This window comes from Heterocephalus glaber, unplaced genomic scaffold (assembly GCF_053883595.1).
Source record: "Heterocephalus glaber isolate CG9 unplaced genomic scaffold, H.glaber_assembly_v1.0 deba00000738, whole genome shotgun sequence".
NCBI lineage: Eukaryota > Metazoa > Chordata > Mammalia > Rodentia > Bathyergidae > Heterocephalus > Heterocephalus glaber.
Genome location: NW_028258161.1, coordinates 335,728 through 354,977, shown reverse-complemented (window position 1 = coordinate 354,977; position 19,250 = coordinate 335,728). Strand labels below are relative to the sequence as shown.

The 19,250-nt window shown below is 37.6% G+C and overlaps 1 long non-coding RNA gene across 1 annotated transcript; it reads left to right on the top strand.

The window, feature by feature from the left end:
- Nucleotides 1-2,251: 2,251 nt before the first annotated feature.
- On the top strand, nucleotides 2,252-6,021 carry LOC110345852 (uncharacterized). Its single transcript, XR_002389469.2, has 3 exons — nucleotides 2,252-2,429; nucleotides 3,866-3,956; nucleotides 5,880-6,021. It is a non-coding gene; the product is annotated as an uncharacterized LOC110345852 (long non-coding RNA).
- Nucleotides 6,022-19,250: the final 13,229 nt, after the last annotated feature.

Genomic DNA, 19,250 nt, shown 5'->3' with positions numbered 1-19,250 from the left:
TAATTATGAGTGTTTTGTTAAAGCTGTTAAAGAGTCATTTTAGACAGAAATCATGACCTATGAATCATGCCCATAAGATTAAACCCCTTGAATGTAAAGTGAGCACTTTAAACAAAGTCAAAATTAAGCCCTACTATTCAGTTTTATTTCTTTGCATTGCATGTGCCATGGGGTTGTTTTCTCTAAGATGGCTGAGTTTTAATTGACTTGTTACCTGTAGTAGATTTTTCCCATTGAGTAAAAAGTCCACAAATTTAGCTTGGAGGATTTGCCCAAGGCAAGGTGTTATAAGCATTCACAAATCACCACTTGTATCCTGTTTCCACCACCTTTGCCCCCATCCAAGTCTATGTAAATGGTCTCACTTGCCTTTTGCACAAAGATTCTATAAACTCACTACTGCCTAACTGTAGTTATCATAACACTGTGCTGAAAGAAGATGATAACATTGATGGGTCTCCCAACCTGAATAATATTTAAGCAAATATTTTAAAAATGTATATTGCAAAACTACACAATACTAGCTCCCATTTGCTGAGTGGCTGCTGGGTAGTAAGTATGGATTATCATTAATTTATTTAGGGTCTTTAGAATTATCCTAGGGATAACATCTGCTAGGTAGATTTTACAGATGGGTAGACTAAGATTCAGAGAACCCAGATGGTATATCTAGGAAGAGGCAGAACTAAAGTTTAAATTCAGGTGTGTTTTTCTTTAAAAGCTATGAATGCTTTTAACCAGTATGTTCCCCTGCCTCTCATACGACTGAGAGATTCTGGCGGTTGCAGTAACTTGCAATTCTACTTGACCCATTAAGATAGAATATATTGAAAAACACATGTGTAACAGAAGAACACAGCTGTCCATGGCTCAATAAATGGACAAACCCTTATTGATATGTACGCTCTGGATGGCATGGAGCTTCCTGCTGTAGCAGGTTCCAAGAAGAAGAGTCAGGCTGTGCCCTCAAGGACTGTATAATGTAGTTGGGGCAATATGATGTGCACATCAAGGGTAACTAACAACACTGGGCTTATATGATAATAGATGACAAGAAATACCTTCAGGGTAGGAAAGAATAATAAGATGGGAGGTTATTCCTTGCCCCAGGAGAACAGAGACTTGCAGTACAAACTATGCCAGAAAAATCTTTATGAAATTGGCTAATTTTATTTGAGCTGGAGATGATTTCTGGGCTCCTGGGTTGCTGACCCCATTCTGGCTCTAAAGTTAGACTTTTTATGAAAAAAAAATTCCTATCATCAGAAAGACAGTACTAAGTGCATCTGCTCTACCTTGTGCCACAGAGCTGTACTGATCAGACAGAACACTTATTTTGATCATAACCTAGACCTATTCTTGTTGGAGACTGAAATCTGGAAGAGTTTGGGATGTTGCATTCTTGGAATCAGAATAATAAGACTACAAAGTAATTCTTTATTCCCTAACTCCAGGAAAATGCATTTTAAAATTAAGGACAAGCTACCTAAAAATTTCTGCTCTGGCACCTTTTTGGGTGGTCTTCATGAGTTAGTAAAATGGCATTTAAACTAAGGACTCAAACCTCTAGCAATTAGTCGGCAGCGGCTAGTAATCTTTGTCTAGCTTCTCCTCCTGAAATGACCCATTGAGAAACAGAGCAGGCTACCATCACAGAGTGCTGGCTGTCTGCTTCCCCTTGTTGTGTCCTAAATATGTCACCTCAGCATGGCAGGCTGACATGCCTTGGCCCCACTGTCAGGCATGTTTGTAAAAACTACCCAAATCCTTGTTTTACATGCTCCACATCGTCTTCCCATGTCTGGCTGTATACTGTGGTGTCATCAATCAATGCCAAGCTGCATTCACCCAACTTCGTCAGCACTGTGTTTACCTTCATCTTAAATGTAGCTAGTGTGTTCCTGTTGCTGAAAGGGAGCCCCTAGGACATACAGAAAAGCTAAGTGTGGTCCAGGCTCCCTGTGCAGTCACATCCCATCCCTTTGGTTACCAGGGCCTCTTCATCACCATGCTCTGATTGCTTAGTAACATATCTACTTTCAGGATCATATCTTGCTTTTGATGATCTAGGCAGAACTTGGAAGAACACTACTCAAATTCCCACATGGGAATCCTCTTTGGGTACTTTGGTCAATCACCCTGGTCATTAGGAGCTTTAGAGAACCTATAACCATTTAATTATTGATGTCACAATAGATTCCAGCACCAAAGAAAATTGTGGTAAGCTCTGATCTCTCTTCAGAGGACAGAACACTAGTATAACACTGGTATAGCTAGGAGGAGAAATTGGTAATAGTGTGTGAGTACCTTGTTTTTGTCCAAATATGGAAACACCAGTTTGTCCTGATTTCTGTGTCTGAAAGATGACACAAAGGATACATTTGACTTTGTGTACCTGCCAAGGACTGACTCCTGTCTGTTATTGCCAGGTGAGTGGTTGCTTAATTATTTAAAGGAAGTGTTTGTGAAGATGCCCTAGATGTTAATTCATTTGATGTTACCTCTGTGGGAAATTGTGATAGATGAAGAAAGCTTTGAATATACATGAGAGCTGCTTCTGATCCATTGTCTGATTTTCTTTTCTAAGGTCCTTAAAGAGAAAGATAGGTCTCCTTGTTTACTTTTTCATCATCCACAAAATATTCTACAATGGAAGTTGATCTGAGATGCATTGTAGAATCTTGAGGTTCACCAAAGTATCAAATATAGGCACCTTTCTCTCTTTTATGGATGTATTGTCCTACAGAACTACCCTTTGCTTCTTTGAATTTTTGTTCCTTTGAGCAGCCCTTTACAGTAACATCAGAAATTACCTTCTCTTTTTGCTTTTCTGCACCCTCTGTTTAAGCCAATCAGTATTGTGAACATATATTTGCCTGAAGTCTAACATGCTAGTTATTATGTGAAGTGAATTTAAAAACTTATGTTCCAGAAAAAGGTCCCTAGTCATAGTAGCCAGCTTTGTTTTTGTTGATTATTTTACTCTCTGAGAGTCTCCTTGCTAAAGCAATGGAAAGCCATGTGGGCTACTCCTTCTATTCTCTCCTATGAACTTATTCCTGGATTTCCCTACTGGCCAATTTTCTGTGCTCCTCATTTCTTGACCTTGGCTGTGAAACATCTTAGTTCTTGACCTGAACACAGCCAGTAATCAATTAGTAGAGCCAGAAGGGTATCACTGAGGTGGAATTTCCCAGCTGCTACTAAAAGCATGCAGAGGCCGGTAGTTATTCAGATTTTCCCCACTCTAGTGTATATTACAGAGTTAGAGATGGGTGGACCAGGAGGACTAAAGTCATAAGGGACTATTGACACTGAGTAAGCTACTTCTCTCAGTTTAAGTAGCAGTTCAGCCTCAAACCAGAGACATGAATCTCTGCTCTAGGTATGGAAGCTGGAGCTGAGTAGATAATTGATGGAAATGCTGAGCCTTGATGACAATTCTACAAAATTCACTCTATGTCCAGTAATCCACAAAGACAAATTTCTTTGGGGAAAAGATGTTGGCATTCTCAAATGGAACAACATTATCACAGCCTTTTTTCTCTGCAAGATTTGCTTTTACCGATTAAAGAAGAAAAGGTAAAGAGTTAGAGGACCTTGGCAAATTTCCCTGAGGTAGAAAATTTATCCTTACCTGAAGGTGAAAGAAAGTGTGAATAGTGCCTTCAAGGCAGTTCAAGAAGTATTCATTAATCAACAAGTATTTATTTAGCATTATTTTCAGAATTGTGCCCAGGGCTCTGGTAGAATAATATAAGAAGTGTAAAATAGAATCCATCCCCTCAAAAAATTTATGCTCTAATTGGACAGAGAAGAAATAATAAGAAGCAGTTTAGAATAAATGCTAAATCATATGTTTCAGGACTGTAAGAATGAGGAAGCGTGTCGAGGAGACCTGCAATAGTCAGGGAAACCTTTCCCACAGTGACAGAGCTTGAAATGAATCTTGAAAGGTGGGTTAAATATAGTTAAAATGACCCTCACTTTAATTAATTCACAGAATTAATTAATTCTGATGGTGAGGAATGTGACCTAGGATACAGCACTATTGCCACTCTTGTCTTTAATTACAAAGAGAAAGAATTAACCTATACCATGAAAGCATTTCAAATGCATGGCCAACTTTGAAACAATTTATAGACATGCCACTTAAGTAGTGGGCTTTCACCTAATTGACCTCATTTCTCCTTTATACTTTTTTTTCGTGGAGGCATTGTATCCTTTTAAAGTTTTTGAACTCTAACTTTGCATTAATTTATTTTGCACCATATGCAGATTTCTTAGACGTAGATTAGAGTTGAGCCTGAGGACTTAGACTAAGGACTTTTTCCACATCTTATCATCCAGAAATGAGTTACCCAGCCCACTGCACGTCTGAATAAATCAAAAGGGAGCCACCTCTTGTTTCCTAGGTGACAGGCAAATGGCATTGACCCTATGCAGTGAGTGTACTTTGCAGCAGGATACAAGCTGCCACTTCCTTCACATCTCTTCATATGCCCTGGAAAAACTTCTTTGCCATTATTCTGTGTCATCTTGAATTAATCTACAGTTGCGAAAAGGAGCAATTCTACCCCTCCCCTATTACCATTCATTTAGCCCTACCACATCCACACACAATGGCTTTAAAAGTTCAGGAACAGCCTTTAATTTGTTGGGTACATAATGATAATAATATTAACACATTTATGAAACATTTTAAAATTCCTTTTTGTATTCAGTTTATCTACCAGTTCTATAAACAAATAAAGAAATAGAAGATTGTTAAAAACAACTCTCCCACACATAAAAATGCTTGTTTTCTTTATAAAAAAGAATATAAAGGAATTTTTTAAAGAAAAGAAATGCTTTTAGAAGCATTTATAAAATGCTTCAAGAAATGCTTTTTTCATTATATAGAATTCATACTGGATAATTGTGGAAAAATGTGTAAAACACATATAAACCCATACATACTACATTTGGAAAGAAGGAACAAATATGGATGAAAAAATCTAAGACCTGCAGAGGTTAAGACATGTCCAAGGTCATATTTCTTGATAAATGACAAGATTGGGCTCAAGCTTAGATTGCCAGAGGCCAAATTCTTTGCCACTGGGGCACCCAGGATGTTACTGTAAGAGCTTTACCACCCTTGATATTCAGAGGGGTATATAATTTTATCAATACAATACAAAGGTTAATGGGATTGTCTCCTTCCAACTCCATCATAGTAAACGCAGTCTTTACAGCAACGTTAAAAAAAAAATGACCTCTCTCTGGTTTATGCTGATCATTAACTAAGATTATCCTCACACTAGAGATTTACTATACCAAAGAGCACTGACATCACTAACTGCTATTAAGTACATGATACTTATACTCCATAAAGTGGACCAAAATACCTTTGTCAGCAATGTAGGGAAAATAGACGTGGCCAGAGGCATCATCCACAGAAAATAGAGCCATAGTCAGTGGAATATGTCCACCAGGTTGTGAGGCACTCTGGTCATATCCAACTGATGCAAATCTCCAAAAGGACCAGAAAGTCTAAAGAGCTGACAGAGATTAATTCTTCGCTAATTTCAGCAGGTTATGTAGAGGATCAGAGCCCTCCATCTTGGGGGGTGGGCAGAAACATTGAATCAGTATGACTTCAAATTTAAAATGTCAAATGATTAACATAGTGTTACTGAAAGTTATGGTTTCAATCTAGACTGTCTCCCAAAAGCTCGTGTGCTCGGAGGTGGGGTGTTTTGGGGAGAGGGGTGATTAGATTATAAGTGTGCTATGCTCATCAGTGGATTCATTCACTGAGGAGATAAGACTTAAATGAGCTGTTAGGAGGTGGGGCCTGGTTGGAGGCATCACCTGGAAGAGTGTATTTTTCTCTTCAGGTCCTCTCTTCTATCTGCACTTCCTGCCTGCCATGGGTTGAACACATTTTTCTTAGCCATGACTTCTCCGCCATCTTGTTTCTGCCATGGAACCAGCTGACCAGGAACTGAAACTGTGAGCCAAAATAAACCTCTCCTCCTTTAAGTTGTAAGTGCTGGGTCTTGTGTCCCAGAGGTGGGAAGTGATTAAGACACCAAGCAACCAGCAAGGAAAAATGAGCAGGAAAGAGAAAGGGAGATTTTTTTCATAGGCACTTCCAATTTGAGTTTCTCAATAAGAATTCTTACAGAAGATATTAGGCAACGGTATGCAATAAATGTTAATACATTAAGCATTTATTTGTGGCTTGTTACTTTGGAGACATCCAAGTAATCTCTAGGGACTCTGAGATGACAGATGCAGCTGTTTTCAAGGAGCAACCACTCTAGTAGCAAAGACAGACAACAGGTAAGTGACCAGAATATGTAGCACCAAGGACTCTAATAGAGGATGTTGTGGGGACTCAGCTCCATGTCCTCCATAGCTATCCCCACTGTGGGGCAGGCTGGAGGCATCACGATAAAGGACAGTCTCTTGAAATGGCCTTTTAGAGCTGCTATTTGGAATTCTAGCCAAGGACCACAGATACAGGCTGCTGCTATCCTCCCAAACTAACCAAGTGTGGTGAAGTGTCTACTTTGTGTCCAAAGAGCATGGCCTCTAAGAATAGGAAGGTTACTGGAGGTCGGAGTGCCCCCACTGCGGGGAGGGTTGGCCATTTAGAAAGAGAAGAAGGCCTTGCTTTGATCATTATAAAAGCAGACAATAGTGAAATATCAACACCAAGATTCCATTTTAGCATATCAAACTTACTAATTTCATTAAAGTAGAATTCATTTGTATAAATGATTTTACATTAAATAAGCATGATAGACATTTTGTTTCCTTTTATACCAAAAATCACTCAAATAGCACCATGAGATTTCAAAACAGCATGGACTGATTTAAGAAATTAAAATATTTTTACCCACTGCTCCTGGTCCAGAGGAAGGGGATTCCCAGCCACCATCCCTCCCACTGCTCCCAGCCCAGAGGAAAGGGCTTTTGGGCTACCTTCTGTCCCACCACTGCCGACCCAGAGGAAGGGGCTTCTGGGCCACCATCCCTACCACCACTCCCAGCCACTGTCCCACCCCTCCCAGCTCAGAGGAGGTGAGCCACGCAGGCACCAATAGCACCACCCCTGCTCCCCCCAGTCAAAATGAGAAAACATGTAAATAAGTCTCAAAACCAGACTTTCAGAACACCTATAGCAACCCCAAAGAGAAATAAGATGGAACACTCTGATGCTCAACAACCTGGACCCACGGAACTGGCAACGAAAGAAGATCTGGAAAAAATGAAATCAGAAATAATTTCTCAGATAACAGGAGAAATTGTGCTCCTAGTGCAAGACATGATTAATAAATCTAGAGAGGAGCTCAGGAACATGATGGAAGCCCAACATGGGAAATAAATGAAATCCATAAAACAGATGCAGATTTCCAGGACATGAAAAACTCCATTGAAAGTCTACACAGCAGAATGAGCCCATGTGAGGACAGAATTTCAGATATAGAAGATAAGATTGCAATCAATGACCAGGAAAAGAAAAAATTGGTTCAAAATTACAAGGGAACATGAGAAATCAATCCAGCACCAGCTAGATGATGCAAAGAAGAATAACGTAAGACTGATTGGAGTCAATGAAGAAACAGGAGAGAGTGCAGATGACATAAAAAAACTTCACAGAAGTAATGGCAGAAAACTTTCCAAGGAAAGGAAAAGAACTTGACATACAGATAAGTGAGGCATATAGGACTCCAAAGAGCCTTGATCAAAAAAATCTACACATAGGCATATAATTGTTAAGATTCCAGAAACTCAACAGAAGAACAAAATTCTACAAGCAGTTAGAGAAAAGAAACAAATCACATACAAAGGAAAGCCCATTAGAATCACAGCAGACTTCTCAACACAAACCATCAAGGCAAGAAGAGCTTGGAGTGACATATTCCAAGCCCTAAAAGAAAACAGCCTCCAACCCAGATTGATGTACCCTGCAAAACTATCTTTCAAAATGGATGGAGAAATAAGATACTTTCATGACAAAGAGCACCTTAGGAACTTCGTGAATACCAAATCAGCACTCCAAAAACTTTTACACAATATCCTAGGAAAAGACAATGAGGATCACAACCCCAGGAAGCAAAGCAGAATGAACCCATCTGGCATGACAAGAAATTAAATGTAAAGAGGGAGAACCCAACAAAAAGAAAAAGTCATGGCAATGACAAGTCAATACGTTTCAGTTATAACCATCAACGTTAATGGTCTCAATTCACCAATCAAAAGAAATAGACTGGCAGAATGGGTCAAGAAGCAAAATCCAACAATATGCTGCATACAAGAAACATACTTAATTCAAAAGGAAACTCATAGACTGAAAGTTAAAGGGTGGAAAACAATACTCCATGAGACGGGAACCCGAAAAAAAGCAGGAGTAGCTATCCTCTTTGCAGATCAAGTGGATTTCAAACCAACACTGATTAAGAGAGACAAAGAAGGACACTACATCCTTGTAAAGGGAACAATCCAAGAGGAAGTGATGACAATCATAAATATCTATGCACCAAACACTAGTGCACCCAACTATATAAAACAAATACTAACAGACATGAAAAGTCATATATGCACTAATACAATTGTAATGGGGGACCTCAACACCCCACTATCACAAATAGATAGATCAACTAGACAAAAAATAAGTAATGAAATACTAGAACTCAATTGAACTCTTGAACAAATGAACTTAACAGATGTTTACAGAGTCGTCCACCCCACAAAATCAGAATACACATTCTTCTCAGCTGCACATGGATCATTCTCCAAAATAGACCACATACTTACACATAGAACATGTGTAAGCAAGTGCAAAAGAATTGAAGTTCTCCCCTGTATATTATTGGACCATAGTGCGATGAAATTGGAGATCCATAGCAAAAGAAACTCAAAAAATTTCATAAACACGTGGAAATTGAACAACACACTTCTGAATAACCAGTGGGTCACAGAGGAAATTAAAGAAAAAAACAGACATTTCCTTCAATTAAATGACAATGACAATACAACATATCGGAATCTATGGGACACAATGAAAGCAGTCTTATGAGGGAAATTCATAGCAGTGAATACGCATATTAGGAAAACAGAATGAGCCCAATTAAACAACCTGATGCTGAACCTCAAGCTTCTAGAAAAAGAAGAGCACAACAACCCCAGAGCTCATACAAGGGAGGAAATTATAAAGATCAGAGGAGAAATCAATGCAATGGAGACTAAGAGAATGATACAAAAAAATCAATGAAGCCAAGAGTTGGTTCTTCGAAAGAATCAACAAAATTGACAAACCCTTAGTCAACCTTATCAGAAAAAGGAAAGAAAAGGCCCAAATCCATGCAGTTAGGTGTGAAAAGGGTAAAACTACAACAGACACAGCAGAAATCCAGAGGATCATCAATGCCTACTTCCAGAACCTATACACCAATAAGATGGACAACACAGAAGAAATGAACAAATTCCTAGATACATATGAATTAAAAAGTTGAACAAAGAAGACCTAAAAATTCTGAACAACCCAATATCAGTGAATGAAATTGAAAATGTAATTAAAAACTTATCAACTAAGAAAAGGCCAGGGCCTGATGGCTTCACTGCTGAATTCTACAAGACATTTAGAGAGGAACTACTGCCACTACTGTTTAAACTCTTCAATGAAATTGAAAGGGAAGCAATACTCCCAAATTCATTCCTGGAAGCAACCATCACCTTCATCCCCAAAGCAGACAAAGATCCAACCAAAAAGGAGAACTATAGGCCAATCTCACTAAAGAACATAGATGCAAAAATCCTTAATAAGATACTGGCAAATAGAATGCAGAAGTTCATCAAGAAGATCATACACCCTGACCAAGTGAGTTTCATCCCAGGGATGCAGAGATGGTTCAACATATGCAAATCAATCAATGTAATGCCCTATATCAATAGAGCCAAGGACAAAAACCATATGATTATCTCCATAGATGCAGAAAAAGCATTTGACAAAATCCAACATGCATTTATGATAAAAACCCTACAAAAAATTGGAAGAGATGGTCTCTACCTCAAACTGCTAGAAGCCATCTATGAAATACCAACAGCCAATATCATGCTAAGTGGTCAAAAACTGAAATCCTTCACACTAAAATCAGGAACAAGATAAGGATGTCCATTATCACCGCTCCTGTTTAATATAGTTCTGGAAACATTAGCCACGGCAATTAGACAAGAGAAAGAAATAAAAGAAATAAAGGTAGGAAATGAAGAAGCCAAATTGTCATTATTTGCAGATGATAGGATACTGTATATAGAAGACCCCAAGAACTCCACCAAAAGTCTTCTAGACTTAATAACCAAATTCAGTCAAGTAGCTGGTTACAAGGTCAACACACAAAAACCAATAACTTTCCTCTCCATGAATGACAGACTCACTGAGAGAGAAATAGGGCAAATAATTCCTTTCAAAATAGCATCCAAAACACTGAAATACCTAGGAATCAACCTAACAAAAGAAATCAAAGACCTCTTCTCTGAAAACTATGGCACTCTGAAAAGAGAGATTGAAGATGATATCAGAAAATGGACAGACATCCCCTGCTCCTGGGTAGGAAGGACCAATATAGTGAAAATGGCCATACTTCCAAAACTGCTATATAGATTCAGTGCAATTCCAATTGATATCCCAGCAGCATACTTCACGGACCTTGAGAAAACAATTCAAAAATTCATTTGGAACAAGAAGAGACCTAGAATAGCGAAAGCAATTCTAGGTAACAGAGACATGGCAGGGGGTATCACAATCCCCAACCTGCAACTATACCGTGATGAAATCAGCATGGTACTGGCAAAGAAACAGACCTGAGGACCAGTGGAACAGATTAGAAGATGCAGAAACAATGCCCGACACACTCAGCCATCTCATCTTCGATAAAGGAGCCAAACACCCTCACTGGAGGAAAGATAGTCTCTTCAATAAATGGTGCTGGAAAAATTGGGCTTCAACTTCCCAAAGATTAAAACTAGACCTATATCTGTTGCCATGAACTAAACTAAAATCAAAATGGATTAAAGATCTAAATATTAAAATAGAACGCTGAACCAGTTGGAACCAGTTCTACCTAACATGGTAGAACTCTTGAAGACATCGGTGTAGGAAAAGATTTTATGGACAAAACCTCAGTTGCCTGTGAACTAGCACAAACAATCAACAAGTGAGATCTCTTCTTATTAAAAAGCTTCTGCACAGCAAGAGAAACCACCAGCAGTGTGAAGAGACAACCCACAATGTGGGAAAAAATCTTCACCTGCTCTTCGTCAGACAAAGGTCTACTATCTTGAATCTATAAAGAACTTAAAAAGATCAGATCTCCCGAACTTAAAGACCCAGTCAGCAAATGGGCATCTGAAATGAACAGACATTTCTCAGACAAAGAAGTAGAAATAGCAAATAAACACATGAAAAAATGTTCAACATCACTGGTCATTCGAGAGATGCAAATGAAAACAACGCTGAGATTCTACCTCACTTCAGAAAGAATGGCTGCTATCATGAAATCAACCAATAACCAATGCTGGTGGGGCTGTGAGGAAAGAGGAACCCTGCTCCACTGCTGGTGGGAGTGTAGACTGATGCAAGCACTGTGGAAATCAGTGAGGAGATACCTCAAAGAGCTAAGATTGGAAGTCCCATTTGACCCCACTATTCCCCTTCTGGGGATCTTCCCCAAAGAATTAAAAGAATCATACCACAGTGATATATGTGCACCCATGTTCATAGCAGCACAGTTTGTGATAGCTAAAGCTTGGAAACAGCCCAAATGCCCATCAACTGGAGACTGGATAAAGAAAATGTGGGTTTTTAAAAATAAAATGGAGCACTACTCAGCCATAAAAAATGAGAAATTAGAGACATTTATAGCTCAGTGGATGCACTTTGAGACGATACTCTTAACTGAAATAAATAGGACACACATGTATAAATACCAAATAGTTTCTCTGGTGTGAGAAACTGAAAGTGTAAATAAGGACTAAAATGTATAATAGGTAATGTGAAATAGGAAGAAAAGGGGCAAAGGGGAAGGAAGTGGGAGGGGTAGGGGAAAGGAAAGAAAGCAATGGAATTAATATGAGCAAATGGAAAAATAGGAACAAAATCTTTGTAAATAGGGAGGACTGGGGGGTTGAAGGGAGGGCTGGGCAAGGGTGAAAAATAAGAACCAAGAGAGACTATGTAAAGGTGAAAATTTCCAATGATGAATGTCATTATATTGTATACCTAAAATGTACCAATTATTAGAATGAATAACTGATAATGCAAAATAGGAAGAAAAGGTCCCAAGGGGTAGGGGTAGTGGGAGGGGCAGGGGAAAGGAAAGAAGGAAAAGGAAAAATGATGAGAAATCGAAAAAATGGAAATAAAGTCTTTGTAAATAGGGAAGGGTGGAAGGGGGTGAAGGGAGGGCTAAGAATGGGGAAAAAATAAGAACCAAGATGCATCATGTAAAAGTACAAGTTCCCAATGAGAAATGTCATTGTGTTGTATACCTAAAATCTACCAATAAAATAATTTAAGAAAAAAAATTATAATTTTTGGCTTATTATAATGGGTAAACCACTATTATAATTACTAGTCAAGCCTACATTTTTGTATTCATAAGGCTCTTATAGACACTGACAATATCAAATCTTTGTCAAATATGAAGAGCGGAAAGAAAGAGGATGAAAAAAGGAATTGAAATGTGTAAAAAACTTTTTTTTAAAGTTGCAAAGATGGTACAAGAAATACAGATTCCTCAACTGCCAATATTTTATGATATTTCCTCCATTAAAACACATATGTTTTCTATATCCATACACATATTTCAAGATACAAGTTTTTTTGAGTTCTCATTCAAGATCTAGTTAGGATAGAGGACTATACAGTAATTTAAGGAGGAAATGTTTAAAATAAAGAATTACAATCATAACAGGATAGTAGAAATGGGGATTTTACTAGTAAAAAGTAAAGAGAACTCTAAGCATTACTGGAATAGTAGATGCAAGGAGCCGCCACTGCTGATCAAAATATATGATATGTGTTTAAATAAAAGAAGAATTTATTACAGTGAAGGACACATTGCCACTAATCTTCAAAATTCTCCTCCTCACTTCAAACACACTTATCCCATCATTCTTGGCATTTTCTGAAGCTGTTCTGGAAGTTCTCTTTTGTGAGTGTCTTTATGAAATGTGATTAAAAAAATACAGTGAATTCTGCAAAATGCCTTCCAACAGAATGATATGCTTGTAAAAATGTTATGGTGTATTCTCAACCACCTTATTCACCAAATCAAGTGCAGGGCAACTTCCATCTCTTCTCTAAAGTCCAAATGATCAAAAGAAGGGAAACATTTTGAAACAATTCAGGACATTGAGTCAGCTATGACAGAGCATCTAAAGATATTCACAATAGAGACGTCCAGAACTGCTTCAGTAAGGGGCAAGAACGATGGGATAAGTATGGTTAAAGCAAGGGAGATCATTTTGAGAAGGATTAAGGACAATGTGTCTCTGAGTGTAGTAAGTCTTTAAGAATGGGAACATTCACTGTATTTCTTTTATCGCATCTGAGCTAGTGTTTTCAGAGAAACAATAGCTGAGATCCAGATCTCAGGGAAGAGGGCTTGGCCCGAGCTCACTGAATGGTAGATAAAGCAATGTGGTGCTGCCCCAGTAAAGCTTTCTAAGAATTTACCTACTGTGCCAGGTAAAGTTGTTCACAGGGAGGCCTATCCCTGGAGGCACTGTACATCAAAACCATCTGAGGGGATGGCACATGGACCCTGTTGGCCACCAGACACTACAGAAACCAGGTGCTGCAGTGCCGTGCTGAGCACCAGGGAAGGTGCGCATACTGCAGGAGCCAGGCAGTGACAAAGCCACCTGTTCTGCAGGTTCCTGCCAAGGAAGCAACCTGGAACTCAGAGACAAAGCCTCTTCCTGCTGCTATTGCTTTCCTTTTCTCTTTCCTCATAAGGCCTGTTTCCATTTAGCAAAGAAAAATTTAAAGACCCGGACCCACTTCTACAGAACATTTAATAAAAGATGAATTTGGAGATGATCAATAATAAATTGATGACTGGCTCCATCGTTTTAATTCATTTTCTTAACCATCTGAGAGCAAGTTATAGGCACAGTGACCTATCCTGCCAAAACAGTGTAATAGTTACACCCTCCAAACAAGGACACTGGCATCTGTAACCACAATGCAACTTCCCAAATGAAGAAATCAACGTTGATACACAACCACTTCAGTGAAGTCGTTTTCTTTTCTGTTTGCCAGGATATGCTTCGCATTCACATCTCTTTTCAGTGTGGATTAGTTCTTCAGTTTTTGTACACATTTCATGACTTTGAAGGTCTTAACAGTTTACAGGCATTTTATTAGGTGAAGTGTCCTTCCATTGAGGCCTCATGGCTAGATGTAGGTCACACAGAGTGGGCATGACTGTGAAGTAATCCTCTCAGTGTCTCCTATTAGGATGCCCATGCTCATGACCTGCCCCTGCATTGGTGAAATTAAACCTGATCACCTGATGCTGCCATTTTGTCCTCCACAAAATCAACATTTACCTTTTCAATGGTATGCATTTATGAGAAAATATTCTGACACTATATGAGTACATTTTCCTTATTAAACATCTACTCGCCAATATTAGTAATTGGAGATATTGTCTTTCTGGCTTCATGTTTATCGTTTTAACTCTCATTATTCTTTCTTCATGAGTTGCTATTTTATTGTAAATCAAATCTTATGTATATCCTTTCTTTCTCTCTCCCTTTCTCCCTCCTTTCTTTTCTCCTTTTATTCCTTCTTTTATTTATCTATTTATTTGTTTATATGTGTACAGGCTTATCATTCATAATTAGTCTAGTTTATTTAGTACATATCTATTATTCTTTAATAATCAAATTGTTCCAAAATTGGCAAGTTTTCCTTTAAGATATTTCTATGTATTTTAAACATACCTGCCTCATTTTTTGATCACTTCCTTGATTTCTAAAACATCAGAATATTTATGCTTTCCTTTCTATAGATTTTACATCCCTTATTTCTTAAAAAAGCACTGTTTCTTGTAATTAAAAACTAAGATCTTGGTGCTAAGTGGTCTTATTGATACTGAAATGTCATTGCTTATCTGTACACAGAAAGATAGCATGAGAATAAATGTGTATTTGTGATAAAAAATAAAAGTGTACTTGAGTACACATAGGCACAAAACATATACACACATATAACTATGAGATGTGATACAAAGTGCAGTGTTTAAATAAAAAATTAAAATAAAAAACATATTGTTGTTAATTTCCCTCAAAATATGGCCCTTTGTTTCAAACGCACTCATCCCTTTGTTTTTGGTACTAAGCAGTTCTGGAAGTCCTTGTATCTTCAGTTGCACTTTCATGGCTGAATCAATGTCTGGAATCTATTCAAAACATCTTCATAGTTATTTTGACTTTGTAGAAGAGCTGGAAGTTGCACAGTACCAGATCCAGTGAATAAAGTGCACGAAGCCACACCATAATGTTTTCGTGAGCCTTCTTTCCAGTGGATGACAGGCAGCAGCAGCATTCACTATAGTTTTGATCATGCCTTGTGAAGAATCTTATGGAAGAAGACTTCCAGAACTGCTTCAGAAAGTGGCAATACCAACAGGATAAGTGTACACAAAGTGAAGAAGAATATTTCAAAAGAGATTAATGGTGATGTGTCTTTTATTGAAATGATTTTTTAAAAATTTTAACATTCACTGTATATTTTGATCAGTCCTTGTATGTGCACAAATCTATGTTCTATATCTCAGCCCATTTATTTATTCTAGAAATTATGTTCTTATAAGTAACTCTATTATCCAATTAAACACTTCAAAGATATTTCTAGCTTTCCCATTTTTCATGTTTGTAAATGTATTTTGGGGTCAGTGAAACTTGACTCCTACTTGCTTCAAGATATTTACTTACCGAGTCATCCCCTTCAGGTAATTAACTTCTCAATCATTTCAGCTACATCCTGGGTCTCAGTCCCAGTACCATTTCCTCTGTTTCATTGCTTCCTTCACCCTGGATTCAGCTCTGGCCCACTGAGGCCTTAATTCATAGCCATACTCTTACCTTGAGAGGGAGGACAGAAGAATGAAAGAAGAGGGGGAAATGAATATTTCAACACAGTAAAAGTTGAAGAGAAAATACACAGAAACTATTAGGAGTCCAAAACTCCATTATTTTGGATTTTAACATCTACACCTACCATTGTTAAAAGCTTGAAAATGGTAGCAAAGTGAAATTTATCTCCAATTTTTATTTACAGTCTAAATTTATAAATGTTTGTTTCAATAAACAAATTTCTTACAATTTCTTTGAAAAATGTTCCACCATAGTTCAGTTATTTTGAAGATTCAATTGCTTCCTTAAATCACTTTTTATTTGCATATTTCAGAGTCAATTTATTATCATTTTTGATTCTTAAATATTCATAATTCAACTATCAAATCTACACCAAGAGCATAGTACAACAGTAATACATGTAGTCATCCTGTGAATACTAAAACTATAAGCCTTTTGTAACTATAGTACTGAAACTATAATTCCAACTGTATAGACTTTGTGAATGAAAACAAATCTTAGTGCTCCTCAGACATAAAATATTACCAGCAATGTTCAATAATCTGTAAAAGAACAGATTAACATACAAAAAGGGTTTACTAATTTCAGAGGCAATCATTGAAAAGCCACTTCTTCAGAAGAAAGAACAACAGAATAAAAGTTCTGTGGAATATTGCAATAAGCAAGTCATTTATTTAGTGCAATACTACTCCCTAGAGAGTTTTCTTTGTTATCTCATGAATGAATTTTTACTTCTCAGAGATAGAGGATGAAAATTTCAGTTATTACTCTTCTTTTATAGAAAAGCAAACTGAAACATGGTAGGACTTACTATGATTGTCCAGAAAATTTATGGAGGAGGAAATATTCCCCCCAGGTCATTTTTTAGCATATTCTCTGTTTTGCATGCTGTGATCCTTCCACTGACTTTGTGAAAAAAAAAAGCACATCTGATCTTTCTGCAACTTCCATTCTGCTCAAGGGAGAATAATTGTAGACACTGTTATATTGCATATTGAAATCGAACATTTGTGTATTGCACACACCACAAAACTATAACAAGTATACATGATTCTATTTTGTTTCAGAGCTCTGCTTCATGACCAGCCTCCTGAGAATTGAGGTGTGGTCCTGTGACTGTATTCTGGACAACACAACAGGAGTGGAAGTAATGCTACCACTTGCATGCGGGAATCATAACATCTACATCTTGCCCAATACTTCCTTTTTCCTCAAGCACATGTAGTTGATTTAGGGAAGCATGCCACACTTCTCCGATATGACAGAACCACTAAGAAGATAAGCTAATAAACTAATATGTTTAGATTTGAGGTTTGATTGTCTAGTATCTCATGTTACATACCTGACTAGTATGTATAAGGACAGATACTTCGTATTGATTTTTAAAGTGAAGCAGTTAACTTCAACTTGTACTTGGGCTTGCTCTTTGCTGCTCATCCTTATGAACATCTGGGTACTGGTGTATGCTCTGTCTGTGAAATTTCCAATAAAGAAGTTTGAGAAACTTTAGTTTACAATCACTGATAGATTCAGAGAATGTCCAAGAAAAAGCAAGTCTTTTCTAATAATTTATTAGATATGTGAACTCTGTATGTTTCGTATCAATTAGTGGGGAGAAAATGAGATTAACATGTGAAAATGGATTCTTCTGAATAAATATTCATTCCTTGAAATGTTTTTTCCTGGCATACTGTTACTCATTAAAGTATAGCTCCATCATCCCTCTTGATTTCAATGTCCATATTGGTCTTTTTTCTAATGCTCTGGATTTTCAGTTTTGAGCCTTCCTCTCTTTCAATGATGTTACCCTTTCTTTTCTACAAGATAGTAACTTCCTTGATCAGGTCCTACATCTTGTCATTCTTGATAATTATAACATCTCCAGGGTTTCGGTGTGACTTACTTCCTTCTTTGACCATTGTTTTCTATCTTTCCAGCATGTGTGCACTTCCCCTCACTGTGTTCCTCTTTCTCTCTCAACACAAGTCTTATAAGAATTACACACAATTGGAATTTGTAATCCTTTGACACTAACGCATTTTCATGTTCTCTTCCAGTTCTTATAATCCTTCTTACCTTCTTACCTGGCTCTAATTCTCTAGTCAATCATTAGAATCACTCCTTTGAATATGCCTTTAGTTCCCTTGTACTTATCTTGCTTTATTGTACTTCTTTGGATAAACCACAGCTCTGAATAGCTCATTGTAGTTACACTGTGCCTGCACACTTGGAATTGAAATGGCTACAGGAAAACATGCAACAGTGTGAATTGGATTCACTTTAAAATCATTATTGCTAACTTCAAGTGGGTTTCTAAAAGTTATACAGTAATCATATTTTCCATATCTACTCACTTTTAAATTTTTAATCCACTATTTTATGCTTTCTTCTTACTCCTAAAATCTCTAATACCTTCTACTCATTTCACTTTTAGTTGAAGACTTTGTTTTTTTAATTTTATTCTGAAAATCCTCCTTGATCAATTACTACCACAATTACATTTTTACCAGCACCCAAACTATGAGTCCTTACCTCCCAAAACTATCTGTGTTCCTGTCTAAGGGCATTCTTCTTTTCATCAGCTCTATTCAATCTAGAGTATGTTGCTATTTGTCACTTATTTTTTAAAAATCCCAAAAACAGTAAAAAATATTGGATAGCCTTTGTACCCTACTCTTCATATTCCACTTAAATGCCCCCTTCTCCTCTCTCTTTTGAGACAGGCTGGCCTATGTAGCTCAGGGTGGCCTCAAATTCACGATGCACCTGAGGCTGGCCTTGAACTTGTGATCCTCCTGCTCTATGTCATCCTTCAGAATAGTGGGATTAAAGCCATGTGCTACTATGCCATGCTTCTCTCCTAGAGATAACACTCTCTAAAGGGCTGTACAGTTTGCTGTCTCCAATATGAGGGTTCTTATTTTCTCTTGAACCAGATACTGATGGCTTGCTCATTTTCCTCGGGTCTTTTTATTTTTGCTCTCAGCATTTCCTACTTTCATTCTCTGGTTTATTTATCTCTGAAGTGGTAGTCTGTTTTACATTATATACTTGACTTCTTTATCATGTACACATTTTTCTTCCCTGCAAAA